Here is a 15,170-nt window from a genome sequence, read left to right on the forward strand (position 1 = left end):
TATTTTGGTGTTTGAGGGGTTATTTGGTAATTTCTGAAAGTTAGGATGGTTAAAGTAGAAATATTAAAAGTTACGGGTGGTAAAAAGTAAATTTTAAAGGTTAAATGTTAAAGTGGGGTAATTTACAAAAATTTAATGATAAAATAATAAATAATAATAAAATATTAAATAATAATATTTAATTAAAAATAATATTTTAATAAAAATAATAAAATAATACAGAAAAGGCAGTTTTCTATAAAAGCTTTAGAAAGACAACTTTAAGCGCAAAATCTCATAATTACTTTCATAAAACACTTAGGGAGTGGTAATAACATATTAGTGAGGCAAAGATAAAAGAAAGATAAAAATTTAAAGGAAAGATAAAAACAAAAGAAAAGTCTATAAAGTTTTAACAACAGAAAAACAGACAAAGACTAGCGAACGAACTAGGGCAACATAGCTAGTCCTTGAGTTGCGATAGGGTTAGGTACAATATAAAAAGTTAAACTGTTTCAGTATAGACTTAATGAACCTATACCTGGGATAGGCTAACTATTCATACCAAAATTTACATAAGCTTCAAATACATATGTTAAACAGAGTAATCAGAGCAGAGTAAAGAGATACAGAAAACAGAATGATCAGAGCAGAGTGCAGAGACAAAGAGTAAAGAGTAATATAATAAGGAGAATAGAGGAAAAGAGTATAAAAATAAAGAGTTAAGCCTTGTGGCATGATGTTCTATTGTATGTTCATCTGCTGCTTTTCCATTGGCCCTGTAGGCCCAAGTTCACCTACAAAGCGTTGTTATTTCTATAGGCCGAAGTTCACCTACAGTGAATTTTAATTGTGTATCTCAGGGTGTTGCTCCTATAGGCCAAAGTTTACCTACAGAGAGTTGTGATACCTGTAAGCCAAAGTTCACTTACAGGGGCGCCATTTCTGTAAGCCGAAGTTCACTTACAGAGGTGCCATTTCTGTAGGCCGAAGTTCACCTACAGAAAGTTGTTCTATTGTGTTTAGACTATTCCTGTAAGCCGAAGTTCACTTATGGGAGTGCTATTTCTGTAGGACGAAGTTCACCTACAGAGATAAAGCCATATCTAGGACTAGTTCCTAGGTAATGTCGGGCTGCAGGGTATAAACCGACAAGTGAGCTCATGGCCTGCATAGGACAGACATACATCATACTTGGTTGTGCATTTGCTCTGTTATGATTGTTGTTTGAATGTATGCTTTCTTTGTTTGTATTATTTTCACTATGTCTATGTTTTATTTTCTTGTATTCTTTTGTTTGTGTTTTACTTTCTGTTTTCTCTATTTTCTCTATTTATCTGTTTCTTCTGTTTACTGTTTCTCAGTATTTTGCTATTTATTTGCTAAATAACATGGATTAATGAACTTAACTAATAACTCCGGCACTACTAAGAACTCCCCAGTTCTTACCCCTTCTCTCTCCCTTCCTATTCAGATGGAGGCATGAGTACACTTCTGTAGTTCACTGACGACCGTTCGTAAAAAGGATTCTGCTCTAGGTAGTCTTCTGAGTCTAGGGTGAATCTCGTTCGCTGTTTATATGTATATACTGTGAGACCAGCCAACATCTGCACCCCGTTTGTACGTGAACCTTAACCTAAACCCTGTGTACGAGACTCTTGTTATGTGGCTACTTGATGAAGTACCAGAGGAACGTCATATGGCAATGTCTGATCGTGTGGAGGAGTAATAGATGATGTTCCACCTTTTGATGATGTTCCACCTTACTTGAATTTTGAAGACTTAGAATGTACTTTCCCTCGCTTTAGTAGTTTAGAGGGATTTGGTGAGTATAGAGTCTAGGCTAGCCTGGGTGCCAGCTTAGGAACTTCTTGAACAGGTCAGGACCTGGGATATATATATAGTTATTATTTAGCTATATCTAGGGGTGTTCTAACTAAAGATCTTTACTCTAATAAAGGCTGAATCACCTAATATTGTCAACTGCTTGTGATGTATTTATGTATGGTTGTTTATAACTGTTTTATCTGTTATCAGTTGTAAATTGATTATGAATGATTCTGTTTATTAATCCAAACATTTTCAAAAAAAAGTACCTCGTAGAATAACTACGTTTTTAATAATAAATCAGGCTCATATAATAAATAATAGATAATAATTAGGAAGACAAGTTGGTAGCGCTCAGTTTCTAGTATGATCATGACGTACCAGAAATTGGGTCGTTACATATTTGCATGCATATAGATAGTTTCATTTAATAAGTTGATTACCCTTTTGATCTCTCTCCTTGTTAGTTTAGCATGAGGACATGCTTTTGTTTAAGTGTGAGGGAATTGATGAGTCCATATTTTCCGATATATTTTAGCTTGAATTGGATGGATTTCATCACATAAATGCACACTTAGGCACAAAAATAGCACACTTTTGTGTTCTGCCTCTAATTTGATGCTAAATGTGAAAACATGAAATTTTGAGCTTAAATTTAGCAATTTAATTCCACTTTCATGCCATTCAATGCCGTGATATATTTTGCGAGTGATTTCAGGTCATTTAGGCAAGATTGGTGGTGCACGAAATTGTGATCATCAACAATGGCACCAATAAACGTGGTGCTCTCAAACGTGAATCACACTTTGTCACAACTTTGCACAACTAACCAGCAAGTGCACTGGGTCGTCCAAGTAATACCTTACGTGAGTAAGGGTCGATCCCACGGAGATTGTTGGTATGAAGCAAGCTATGGTCATCATGTAAATCTCAGTCAGGCGGATTCAAATGGTAATAATGGTTTTCGAAAATTAGGATAAATAAAGCATAAAATAGAGATAGAGATACTTATGTAAATCATTGGTGGGAATTTCAGATAAGTGTATGGAGATGCTTTATCCTTTCTGAATCTCTGCTTTCCTACTGCCTTCATCTAATCCTTCATACTCCTTTCTATGGCAAGCTGTATGTAGGGCGTCACTATTGTCAATGGCTACTTCCCATCCTCTCAGTGAAAATGGTCCAAATGCTCTGTCACAGCACGGCTAATCATCTGTCGGTTCTCGATCATATTGGAATAAAATTCAGTGATTCTTTTGTGTCTGTCACTACGCCCAACACCTCGAGTTTGAAGCTCGTTACAGTCATCCCCTTCCAGATCCTACTCGGGATACCACAGACAAGGTTTAGACTTTTCGGATCTCAGGAATGGCTGCCAATAATTCTAGCTTATACCACGAAGACTCCGATCTTTCGGAATGGAGGCTAAGAGATACGCGCTCAATCTAAGGTAGAACGGAAGTGGTTGTCAGGCACGCGTTCATAGGTGAGAATGATAATGAGTGTCACGGATCATCACATTCATCATGTTGAAGTGCAACAAATATCTTAGAATAAGAATAAGCTAAATTGAATAGAAGAATAATAGTAATTGCATTAATACTCGAGGTATAGTAGAGCTCCACACCTTAATCTATGGTGTGTAGAAACTCCATCGTTGAAAATACATAAGTGATAAAGGTCCAGGCATGGCCGAATGGCCAGCCCCTAAAACATGATCAAAGGATCAAAAGATAATCAAAAGATGGTCAAAGGATCCAGAGATAAGACCTAGTACAATAGTAAAAAGTTCTATTTATACTAAACTAGCTACTAGGGTTTACAAAAATAAGTCTAAGTGTAGAAATCCACATCCGGGGCCCACTTTGGTGTGTGTTTGGGTTGAGCTTGAGCTTTACACGTGTAGAGGCTTCTCTTGGGGTTAAACGCCAAGTTGTAATGTGTTTTCGGCGTTTAACTCTGGTTTGTGACATGTTTCTGGCGTTTTACTCCAGAATGCAGCATGGAACTGGCATTGAACGCCAGTTTGTATCATCTAAACTCGAATAAAGTATGGAGTATTATATATTGTTGGAAAGCCCTAGATGTCTACTTTCCAACGCATTTAAGATCACGCCATTTAGAGTTCTACAGCTCCAGAAAATCCATTTCGAGTGCAGGGAGGTCAGAATCCAACAGCATCAGCAGTCCTTTTTCAGCCTGAATCAGATTTTTGCTCAGGTCCCTCAATTTCAGCCAGAAAATAATTGAAATCACAGAAAAACACACAAACTCATAGTAAAGTCAAGAAATGTGAATTTTGCATAAAAACTAATAAAAACATCCCTAAAAGTAGCTAGATCCTACTAAAAACTACCTAAAAACAATGCCAAAAAGCATATAAATTATCCGCTCATCACAACACCAAACTTAAATTGTTGCTTGTCCCCAAGCAAATGAAAATCAAATAGGATAAAAAGAAGAGAATATACTATAAATCTCAAAATATCAATGAATATTAGTTCTAATTAGATGAGCGGGACTTGTAGCTTTTTGCTTCTGAATAGTTTTGGCATCTCACTTTATTCTTTGAAGTTTAGAATGATTGGCATCCATAGGAACTCAGAGTTCAGATAGTGTTATTGATTCTCCTAGTTAAGTATGTTGATTCTTGAACACAGCTACCTTTATGAGTCTTGGCCGTGGCCCTAAGCACTTTGTTTTCCAGTATTACCACCCGATACATAAATGCCACAGACATATGACTAGGTGAATCTTTTCTGATTGTGACTCAGCTTTGCTAAAGTCCCCAGTTAGAGGTGTCTAGAGCTCTTAAGCACACTCTTTTTGCTTTGGATCACGATTTTAACCACTCAGTCTCAAGCTTTTCACTTGGACCTGCATGCCATAAGAACATGGTTAGGGACATCTTGATTTAGCCGCTTAGGCCTGGATTTTATTTTTTTGGGCCTTCCTATCCATTGATGCTCAAAGCCTTGGATCCTTTTTACCCTTGCCTTTTGGTTTTAAGGGCTATTGGCTTTTTCTGCTTACTTGCTTTTTTTTCGCAAGCTTCTTCTTTTTCATTGCTTTTTCTTGCTTCAAGAATCAATTTCATGATTTTTCAGATAATCAATAACATTTCTCTTGTTCATCATTCTTTCAAAAGCCAACATATTTAACATTCATAAACAACAAGATAAAAAATATGCACTGTTTAAGCATTCATTCAGAAAACAAAAAGTATTGTCACCACATCAATATAATTAAACCAATTTCAAGGATGAATTCGAAACTCATGTACTTCTTGTTCTTTTGTATTAAAAACATTTTTCATTTAAGAAAGGTGAAGGATTCATGGAATTATTCATAACCTTAAGACATAGTTACTAGACACTAATAATCATGTAATAAAGACACAAACATAGACAAACATGAAGCTCAAAAACCGAAAAATAGAGAGATAAGAACAAGGAAGTTAAGGAATGAGTCCACCTTAGTGATGGTGGCGCCTTCTTCTTGAAGGACCAATGGTGTTCTTGAGCTCCTCTATGTCTCTTCCTTGCCTTTGTTGCTCCTCCCTCACAGCTCTTTGATCTTCTCTAATCTCATTGAGAATGATGGAGTGTTCTTGGTGTTCCACCCTTAATTGGTTCATGTTATGACTCAATCCTTCTAGAGAAGTGTTGAGTTATTTCCAATAGTTGTTTGGAGGAAAATGCATCCCTTGAGGCATCTCAGGGATTTCTTGATGATGAGATTCCTCATGTGTCTCTTGAGATCCATGAATGGGCTCTCTTGTTTGCTCCATCCTCTTCTTAGTGATGGGCTTGTCCTCTTCAATAAGGATGTCTCCTTCTATGACAACTCCAGCTAAGTTGTATAGATGGCAAATGAGATGAGGAAAAGCAAGCCTTGCCAAGGCGGAGGGCTTTTCGGCTACTTTATAGAGTTCTAGAGAGATGACTTCATGAACTTCTACTTCCTCTCCAATCATGATGCTATGGATCATGATTGCCCAATCCACAGTTACTTCGGATCGGTTGCTAGTAGGGATGATGGAGCGTTGGATGAACTCCAACCATCTTCTCGCCACAAGCTTAAGGTCCAGTCTTCTCAATTGAACCGGCTTGCCTTTAGAGTCTCTTTTCCATTGAGCTCCTTCCACACATATGTCCATGAGAACTTGGTCCAACCTTTGATCAAAGTTGACCCTTCTAGTGTAGAGGCGTGCGTCTTCTTGCATCATAGGCAAGTTGAACGCCAACCTTACGTTCTCCGAACTGAAATCTAAGCATTTCCCCCCAACCATTGTAAGCCAATTCTTTGGGTTTGGGTTCATGCTTTGATCATGGTTCCTAGTGATCCATGCGTTTGCATAGAACTCTTGAACCATTAAGATTCTGACTTGTTGAATGGGGTTGGTCAGAACTTCCCAACCTCTTCTTCGGATCTCATGTCGGATCTCCGGATACTCATTTTTCTTGAGCATGAAAGGGACCTCAGGGATCACCTTCTTCTTGTCCAAAACTTCATAGAAGTGGTCTTGATGGGCTTTTGAGATGAATCTCTCCATCTCCCATGACTTGGAGGTGGAAGCTTTTGTCTTCCCTTTCCTCTTTCTAGAGGTTTCTCCGACCTTATGTACCATAAATGGTTATGGAAAAACAAAAAAGCTATGCTTTTACCACACCAAACTTAGAATGTTTCTCGTCCTCGAGCAAAAGAAGAAAGAATAGATGAAGAAGAAGAAGAGATGGAGGAGAGGGAGAGTGGTGTAGGTTTCAGCCAATGGGGAGAAGTGAGGGTGGTGTTGTGTGAAAATGAAGAAGGATGGGGGGTTTATATAATGGAGGGAGAGGGGTTATGGTTCGGTCATTTAGGGTGGGTTTGGGTGGGAAAGAGATTTTGAATTTGAAGGTAGGTGGGGTTTTTGGGGAAAAGTGGATGGATGTGAGTGGTGAAGAGGTGATGGAGAAGAGTGATTGAGGTGATTGGTGAATGGTATTTGGGGAAGAGTGTTATGAAAAGGTGTGAGAGAGAGGGAGAAGGTAGGTGGGGATCTTGTGGGGTCCACAGATCCTGAGGTGTCAAGGATTTCTCATCCCTGCACCCTTTAGGTGTGTCAAAATGCCCTCTATGTGCAATCCTGGCATTTAACGCCAGGCTGATGCTTGTTTCTGGCGTTGAACGCCAGCTCTATGCTTGTTTCTGGCATTAAACGCCACTTTGCTACTTGTTTCTGGCGTTCAACACCAGCTTCATGCTCTGTTCTGGCATTAAACGCCAGCCAGATGCTCCTTACTGGCGTTTAAACGCCAGTAAGCTCTTCCTCCAGGGTGTGTGTTTTCTTCTGCTATTTTTATTTTGTTTTTAATTTTTGCAATTATTTTGTGACTCCACATGATCATAAACCTAATAAAACATAAAAGAACAATAGAAATATAGATAAATAAAAATTGGGTTGCCTCCCAATAAGCGCTTCTTTAATGTTAATAGCTTGACAGTGAGCTCTCATGGAGCTTCACAGATGTTTAGAGCATTGTTGGGACCTCCCAACACCAAACTTAGAGTTTGAATGTGGGGGTTAAACACCAAACTTAGAGTTTGGTTGTGGCCTCCCAACACCAAACTTAGAGTTTGATTGTGGGGGCTTTGTTTGACTCTGTATTGAAAGAAGCTTATCGTGCCTCCTTTCCATGGTTGCAGAGGAAGATCCTTGAGCTTTAAACACAAGGTAGTCCCCATTCAATTGAAGGACTAGCTTTCCTCTGTCAACATCAATCACAGCTCCTGCTGTGGCTAGGAAGGGTCTTCCAAGGATGATGCATTCATCCTCATCCTTTCCAGTGTCTAAGATTATGAAATTAGCAGGGATGTAAAGGCCTTTAACCTTCACTAACACGTCCTCTACCAATCTATAAGCTTGTTTTATTGACTTGTCTGCCATCTCTAATGAGATTCTTGCAGCTTGTACCTCAAAAGATCCCCAGTTTCTCCATTACAGAGAGTGGCATAAGATTTATACCTGACCCCAGGTCACATAGAGCCTTCTCAAAGGTCATGGTGCCTATGGTATAGGATATTAAAAATTTACCAGGATCTTATTTCTTTTGAGGTAGAGTTTGCTAAACCCATGTATCTAGTTCACTAATGAGCAAGGGATTCACCTTTCCAAGTCTTATTACCAAACAACTTGGCATTCAGCTTCATGATGGCTCCTAGATATTGAGCAACTTGCTCTTCAGTTACATCTTCATTGGTGGACGAAATTGTGATCACTATTCTTTGTACTTGTATGGATTTATTCAATAATTGTCTTTATTTGAATTCACAACTCCGTTCAACTAACCAGCAAGTGTACTGGGTCGTCCAAGTAATACCTTACGTGAGTAAGGGTCGATCCCACAGAGATTGTTGGTATGAAGCAAGCTATGGTCACCTTGTAAATCTCAGTTAGGCAGATTTAAATTGGTTTATGGGTTTTCGAAAATAGAAATAAGAAAATAAATAATAAAAGGGATAGAGTACTCATGCAGATTCATTGGTGGGAATTTCAGATAAGCGAATGGAGATACTGTATGGCTCAAGGACGCCTGCTCTCCCACTACTTCACTCAATCCTTCTTACTCCTTTCCATGGCAAGCTGTATGTAGGGCATCACCGTTGTCAATGGCTACATCCCATCCTCTCAGTGAAAACGTTCCTATGCTCTGTCACAGCACGGCTAATCATCTGTCGGTTCTCAATCAGGTTGGAATAGAATCTCTTGATTCTTTTGCGCTTGTCATCATGCCCAGCCTTCAGGAGTTTGAAGCTCGTCACAGTCATTCAATCATAGAGTCCTACTCGGAATACCACAGACAAGATTTAGACTTTCCGGATCCTCATGAATGCCGCCATCTATCTAACTTATACCACGAAGATTCTGTTGGGGAATCTAAGAGATACACATTCAAGCTCTTGTTGCATGTAGAACGGAAGTGGTTGTCAATCACGTGCGTTCATAAGTGAGAATGATAATGAGGGTTACTTATCATCACATTCATCATGTTCTTGGGTACGAATGAATATCTTGGAATAAGAATAAGAGAGATTTGAATAAAAGAAAATAGAATTGCATTAATACTTGAGGTACAGCAGAGCTCCACACCCTTAATCTATGGTGTGCAGAAACTCCACCGTTGAAAATACATAAGTAAAAGGTTCAGGCATGGCCGAATGGCCAGCCCTCTCCATGATCAAGTGACCGAATGATCAAAGACTTAAAGTGGTCAAAAGATTAAACTGTCAAAAGATGTCTAATACAATAGATAAATGTTCTATTTATAATAAACTAGCTCCTAGGGTTTACATGAGTAAGTATTTGATGCATAAATCAACTTCCAGGGCCCACTTGGTGTATGCTTTGGCTAAGCTTGATTAATCCACGAGCTGAGGCTTCTCTTGGAGTTGAACTCCGAGTTATGACGTGTTTTGGGCGTTCAACTCCGGATCATGACGTTTTTCTGGCGTTTAACTCCAGACAGCAGCTTGTACTTGGCGTTCAACGCCAAGTTACGTCGTCAATCTCTGAATAAAGTATGGACTATTATATATTGCTGGAAAGCCCTGGATGTCTACTTTCCAACGCCGTTGAGAGCGCGCGCCATTTGGAGTTCTGTAGCTCCAGAAAATCCATTTCGAGTGCAGGGAGGTCAGATTCCAACAGCATCAGCAGTCCTTTTGTCAGCCTTCTTCAGAGTTTTGCTCAAGTCCCTCAATTTCAGTCAGAATTTACCTGAAATCACAGAAAAACACACAAACTCATAGTAAAGTTCAGAAATGTGAATTTAACATAAAGACTAATGAAAACATCCCTAAAAGTAGCTCAAACTTACTAAAAACTATATAAAAACAATGCCAAAAAGCGTATAAATTATCCGCTCATCATTCATCCTCTTCGGAGGAAGAATAGTTCTCAGAGCTCATGAATGGAAGAAGGAGGTTTAATGGAATCTCTATGGTCTCTATATGAGACTCAGATTCCTTTAGGTCCTCAATAGGGAACTCCTTTCTGTCTGGGAGACGTTCCATGAGGTCTTCCTCATTGGGATTCACGTCCTCCCCTTCCTCTTTGGATTCGGCCATTTTGATTATATCAATGGCCTTGCACTCTCTTTTTGGATTCTCCTATGTATTGCTTGAGAGAGTACTAGGAGGAGTTTCAGTGATTTTCTTACTCAGCTGACCCACTTGTGCCTCCAAATTTATAATGGAGGACCTTGTTTCACTCATGAAACTTAAAGTGGCCTTAGATAGATCAGAGACTATGTTTGCTAAGCTAGAGTGGGTTTGCTTAGATTTCTCTGTCTGTGGCTGAGAAGATGATGGAAAAGGCTTGCTATTGATAAGCCTGTTCCTTCCACCATTATTAAAGCCTTGTTGAGGCTTTTGTTGATCCTTCCATGAGAAATTTAGATGATTTCTCCATGAGGAATTATAGGTGTTCCCATAGGGTTCACCCATGTAATTCACCTCTGTCATTGTAGGGTTCTCAGGATCATAAGCTTATTCTTCAGAAGATGCCTCTTTAGTACTGTTGGATGCATTTTGCTATCCATTCGGAGACCATGTCAATAAGTTCTTGAGCTTCTGCAGGCATTTTCTTTAGGTGAATGGATCTGCCTACAGAATGGTCCAGTGACATCTTAGAAAGCTCAGATAGACCATCATAGAATATATCTAAAATGGTCCACTCTGAAAGTATGCTAGAAGGACACTTTTTGGTCAACTGCTTGTATCTTTCCCAAGCTTCATAGAGGGATTCACCATCTTTTTGCTTGAAGGTCTGAACATCCACTCTAAGGTTGCTCAGCTTTTGAGGATGAAAGAACTTGGCCAAGAAGGCCGTGACCAGCTTATCCCAAGAGTCCAGGCTATCTTTAGGTTGTGAGTCCAACCATGTTCTAGCCTTGTCTCTTACAGCAAAGGGGAAAAGCATGAGCCTGTAGACTTCAGGATCTACTCCATTAGTCTTAACAGTATCACAGATCTGCAAGAATTCAGTTAAGAACTGATAGGGATCTTTTGATGGAAGTCCATGGAACTTGCAGTTCTGTTGCATCAGAGCAACTAGTTGAGGCTTCAGCTCAAAATTATTTGCTCCAATGGCAGGGATTGAGATGCTTCTTCCATAAAAGTTGGAAGTAGGTGTAGTATAATCACCAAGCATCTTCCTTGCGCCTCCACCATTGTTATTAGGTTCGGCCATGTCTCTTTCTTTTTCGAGATTTTCTGTAAGGTTTTCTCTGGATTGTTGTGCTTTAGCTTTGATAAACCCCATTTGTAGGGTTTATCTTGTATTGATTTTAGGGGATTTTATCACCTTTTACCCACATTTATTCAATGAAATAGCATGGTTTTGTATATTCTCCTTTAATTGTGCTTAAGAGTGAAAACATGCTTTTTAGGACTTAAAATAGCTAAATCTAATTCTCCTTGATTCCATTAGATGCCTTGATATGTTTGTTAAGTGATTTAAGGTTTAGGAGGCAAAGATTGGATCAAGGGAATGAAGAAAGAAAGCATGAAAAGTTGGAGAACTCATGAAGAAATGAAAGAACCGGAAAGTTGTCAAGCCGACCTCTTCGCACTTAAATGACCATAACTTGAGCTACAGAGGTCTAAATGATGCGGTTCCAGTTGGTTTGGAAAGCTAACATCCGGGGCTTCGAAACAATATAAGATTTGCCATAGTTGCTACACGTATGGTGGCGCGCACGCGCATAGTACGCGCACGCACCGTTGTTGCCACCTGGTTCACTTAAAGCAAAACGTGGCCAGCGAATTCTAAAGCCTTGTGGGCCCAATCCAACTCATTTCTGATGCTATTTAACCCAAGGAGTGAAGAGGGAAACATAAGTTAGTTACCATTAGTCATAGTTTAGTTCTAGAAGTAGTTTCTAGAGAGAGAAGCTCTCACTTCTCTCTAGGATTAGGATTAGGATTAGGCTTAGTTCTTAGATCTAGATTTCAATTCACCTTCTTCTACTTCTATCTCTCAACTTTTTGTTGCTACATTCATCTTATTCTATTCTTTTGTTGTAATTTCCTTTATGTTGTTCTTGTATTTTTGTTGTAGATCTACTTTTGTTTCTTCTACTTTCTTCCAATTCAATTCAAGGTAATTCATAATAGATGTGTTTCTTTTGATTGTTGTTATTAATTCTTTTCAATAATTGTTGTTAGATTCTACTCTTGTTATCAATTTACTATGCTTTTCTTTTGTACCCTCCAAGTGTTTGATGAAATGCTTGGTTGGATTTTAGAGTAGAATTTTATACTCTTGGCTTGAAAAGGTAACTTAGGAACTCTTGAGTTACTAATGTCCAAGTAATTGATGATTGGGAGCCATTTACTCTAGTTCTCACTAATTGAATTAGTAGAGAGTTAGGACTTATGGACTAGGATTGATATAGCTCATTTGACTTTCCTTTACTACTAGTTAGAGGATGATTTAATGAGATTAATCCTTGCCAATTCTCATATTGTGGTTAGTGATTAGGATAGAGATCCTTGACCACCAACCCTTGCCAAGACCTTTTTAGGCCTTAGTTTACTTTCTTGTCATTTATCTTTCATACTTCATATCAAAACCCCAAAATAACTCACAGCTAATAACAAGACACTCTATTGTAATTCCTAGGGAGAACGACCCGAGGTTTCAATACTTCGGTTTATAAATTTAGGGGTTTGTTTTAGTGACAAACAACTTTTTGTATGAAAAGATTATTGTTTGGTTTAGGAACTATACTTGCAACGAGAATTCATTTGTGAAATTCTAAACCATCAAAAATGGAAGCAAGACTAAGAACACACAGCAACTCGGAGAGTCGCCGTACCCCCTTGCTCATCTTTGAGTGCACCGAGGACGATGCAAACTTTTAAGTGTGGGGAGGTCGTCTGACCGGCCGGTGATTTTGGGTGACAAATTTCTAATCCTAACACTTGTGCATATTCATTTTAGGTTCTTAGGATTTTTACTTGCATTTTCTTATTTTTGCATATATATACACAATAAGCTTAGTCAAAATAATGAAATTTTTCAAGAATTCTATCTATAGGGCACCAATTGATTTGAGTGAAAACTTTTCATAGAACTTGCTTGAATTATATATATTGTGAAACATGGTTTTTGAGCTAAGAACACAAGCAAGTGAGTTTTGAGTCTAATGGTGTGGTTACATCTTATAACCACTTATTTTTCCTTCTTGTGTGCATTATTCTCTTTCTATAATTGTAATCTTTGATTTGTTTGATTCTTTATGTCCATTATTTTGTGTATTTATGCATTTATATGATTGAGGCCATCATTTCATGTAGCTCACTTACCCAAAAAGCCTTACCTTTTATCTTCCATTGTTAGCCAAATTTGAGCCTACGATTAACCCACTTGTTCTTAATTTTAGCACATTACAAGCCTAAAGGGGAAAACAATAAATGTCCTTAATTTGGATCTTTGACTAGCTTAGGCAAGTGTGTGTGAGTATCATTCAAGTGTGGGAATCTTGGGACATTGGGTGAATAAAAAGGTAGTTTTGTATTTTTATTGAAATTATTGGGAATTGGGTACATACTCATGTATTGATCAAATGTATAGACCTTATGCATTGATGCTCTTGTATAAAGAAAGAAAAAAATGAGAAAAATAAAAGAAAAAAAAGAAAAGAAAAAAAATAATATGGAAAAGAAAAAGAAAAAATAGAAAAAGAAAGAAAAAGAAGAAAAAGAAAGTAATAAAAAGGGGACAAAATGCCCCAAAGCAAGGTCCAATAAAACTCAATGCATATGTGTTGTGAAATGAAAAGGGATACATGAGTATGTGAAAAAGTGAAAAATGGGTAGTTAGGTTAGAACTTAATTGTATAGGATGTCATAGGTTAGGTGGAAAGTTTAAGCTTATCAAAGATTCAAATTTCAAGCTCACTTAACCATATATGCATCATACCTTGACCTTAGCCCCATTACAACCTAAAGAAAAGACCTCATGATAGATGTATGCATGCATGAAATATATGTTGATTGTTAGAAGAAGAACAAATCTTGGAAAGCATGATTAGGGGAGAATTGAGAGAATCAACCCTAAACACTTGAGTGAATAGAGCGCAAACACATCCGGTGAGGGTTTGATGCTCAATTACATGTTTTCACCTATGATCATCTCTTCTCATGCAAGTTTGTAAAAATATTTAATAACTCAATTCAATTTTGGATTAGACTTGCTAGTCCTTAGCCCTTGTGCATATATGCTTCTTGGGAATTGATTTATTTTGACCAAGAAATTGCATTCATTTAGATAATTGCATATAGGTAGGTTGCATTTAGTTAGTTTCCATTGAATAAACACCATACCCTTACTTCATTTTTGGTTTAAGCATGAGGACATGCTTGGTTTAAGTGTGGGGAGGTTGATAAACCCCATTTGTAGGGTTTATCTTGTGCTTAATTTAGGGGATTTTATAACCTTTTACCCACATTTATTCAATGAAATAGCATGGTTTTATAACTTCTCCCTTAGTTGTGCTTAAGAGTGAAAACATGCTTTTTAGGACTTAAAATAGCTAAATCTAATTCTCCTTGCCTCCATTAGATGCCTGGATATGTTTGTTAAAGTGATTTAAGGTTTAGGAGGCAAATATTGGATCAAGGGAATGAAGAAAGAAGCATGAAAAGTTGGAGAACTCATGAAGAAATGAAAGAACCGGAAAGCTGTCAAGCCGACCTCTTCGCACTTAAACGGCCATAACTTGAGTTACAAAGGTCCAAATGATGCGGTTCCAGTTGGTTTGGAAAGCTAACATCCGGGGCTTCGAAACAATATAAGATTTGTCATAGTTGCTACACGTATGGTGGCGCGCACGCGCATAGTACGCGCATGCACTGTTGCTGCCACCTGGTTCACTTAAAGCAAAACGTGGCCAGCGAATTCTAAAGCCTTGTGGGCCCAATCCAACTTATTTCTGATGCTATTTAATCCAAGGAGTGAAGAGGGAAACATAAGTTAGTTACCATTAGCCATAGTTTAGTTCTAGAAGTAGTTTCTAGAGAGAGAAGCTCTCACTTCTCTCTAGGATTAGGATTAGGATTAGGCTTAGTTCTTAGATCTAGATTTCAATTCACCTTCTTCTACTTCTATCTCTCAACTTTTTGTTGCTACATTCATCTTCTTCTATTCTTTTGTTGTAATTTCCTTTATGTTGTTCTTGTGTTTTTGTTGTAGATCTACTTTTGTTTCTTCTACTTTCTTCCAATTCAATTCAAGGTAATTCATAATAGATGTGTTTCTTTTGATTGTTGTTATTAATTCTTTTCAATAATTGTTGTTAGATTCTACTCTTGTTATC

The 15,170-nt window shown here is 38.0% G+C and overlaps 1 non-coding gene across 1 annotated transcript; it reads left to right on the forward strand.

Moving 5' to 3' along the window:
• Positions 1-10,532: 10,532 nt before the first annotated feature.
• On the forward strand, positions 10,533-10,636 carry LOC112804924 (small nucleolar RNA R71). The gene has a single exon (XR_003203540.1). It is a non-coding gene; the product is annotated as a small nucleolar RNA R71 (small nucleolar RNA).
• The last annotated feature ends 4,534 nt before the right edge of the window (positions 10,637-15,170 follow it).

The sequence above is a fragment of the Arachis hypogaea genome, chromosome 5 (genome assembly GCF_003086295.3).
Source record: "Arachis hypogaea cultivar Tifrunner chromosome 5, arahy.Tifrunner.gnm2.J5K5, whole genome shotgun sequence".
Classification (NCBI taxonomy): Eukaryota; Viridiplantae; Streptophyta; class Magnoliopsida; order Fabales; family Fabaceae; genus Arachis; species Arachis hypogaea.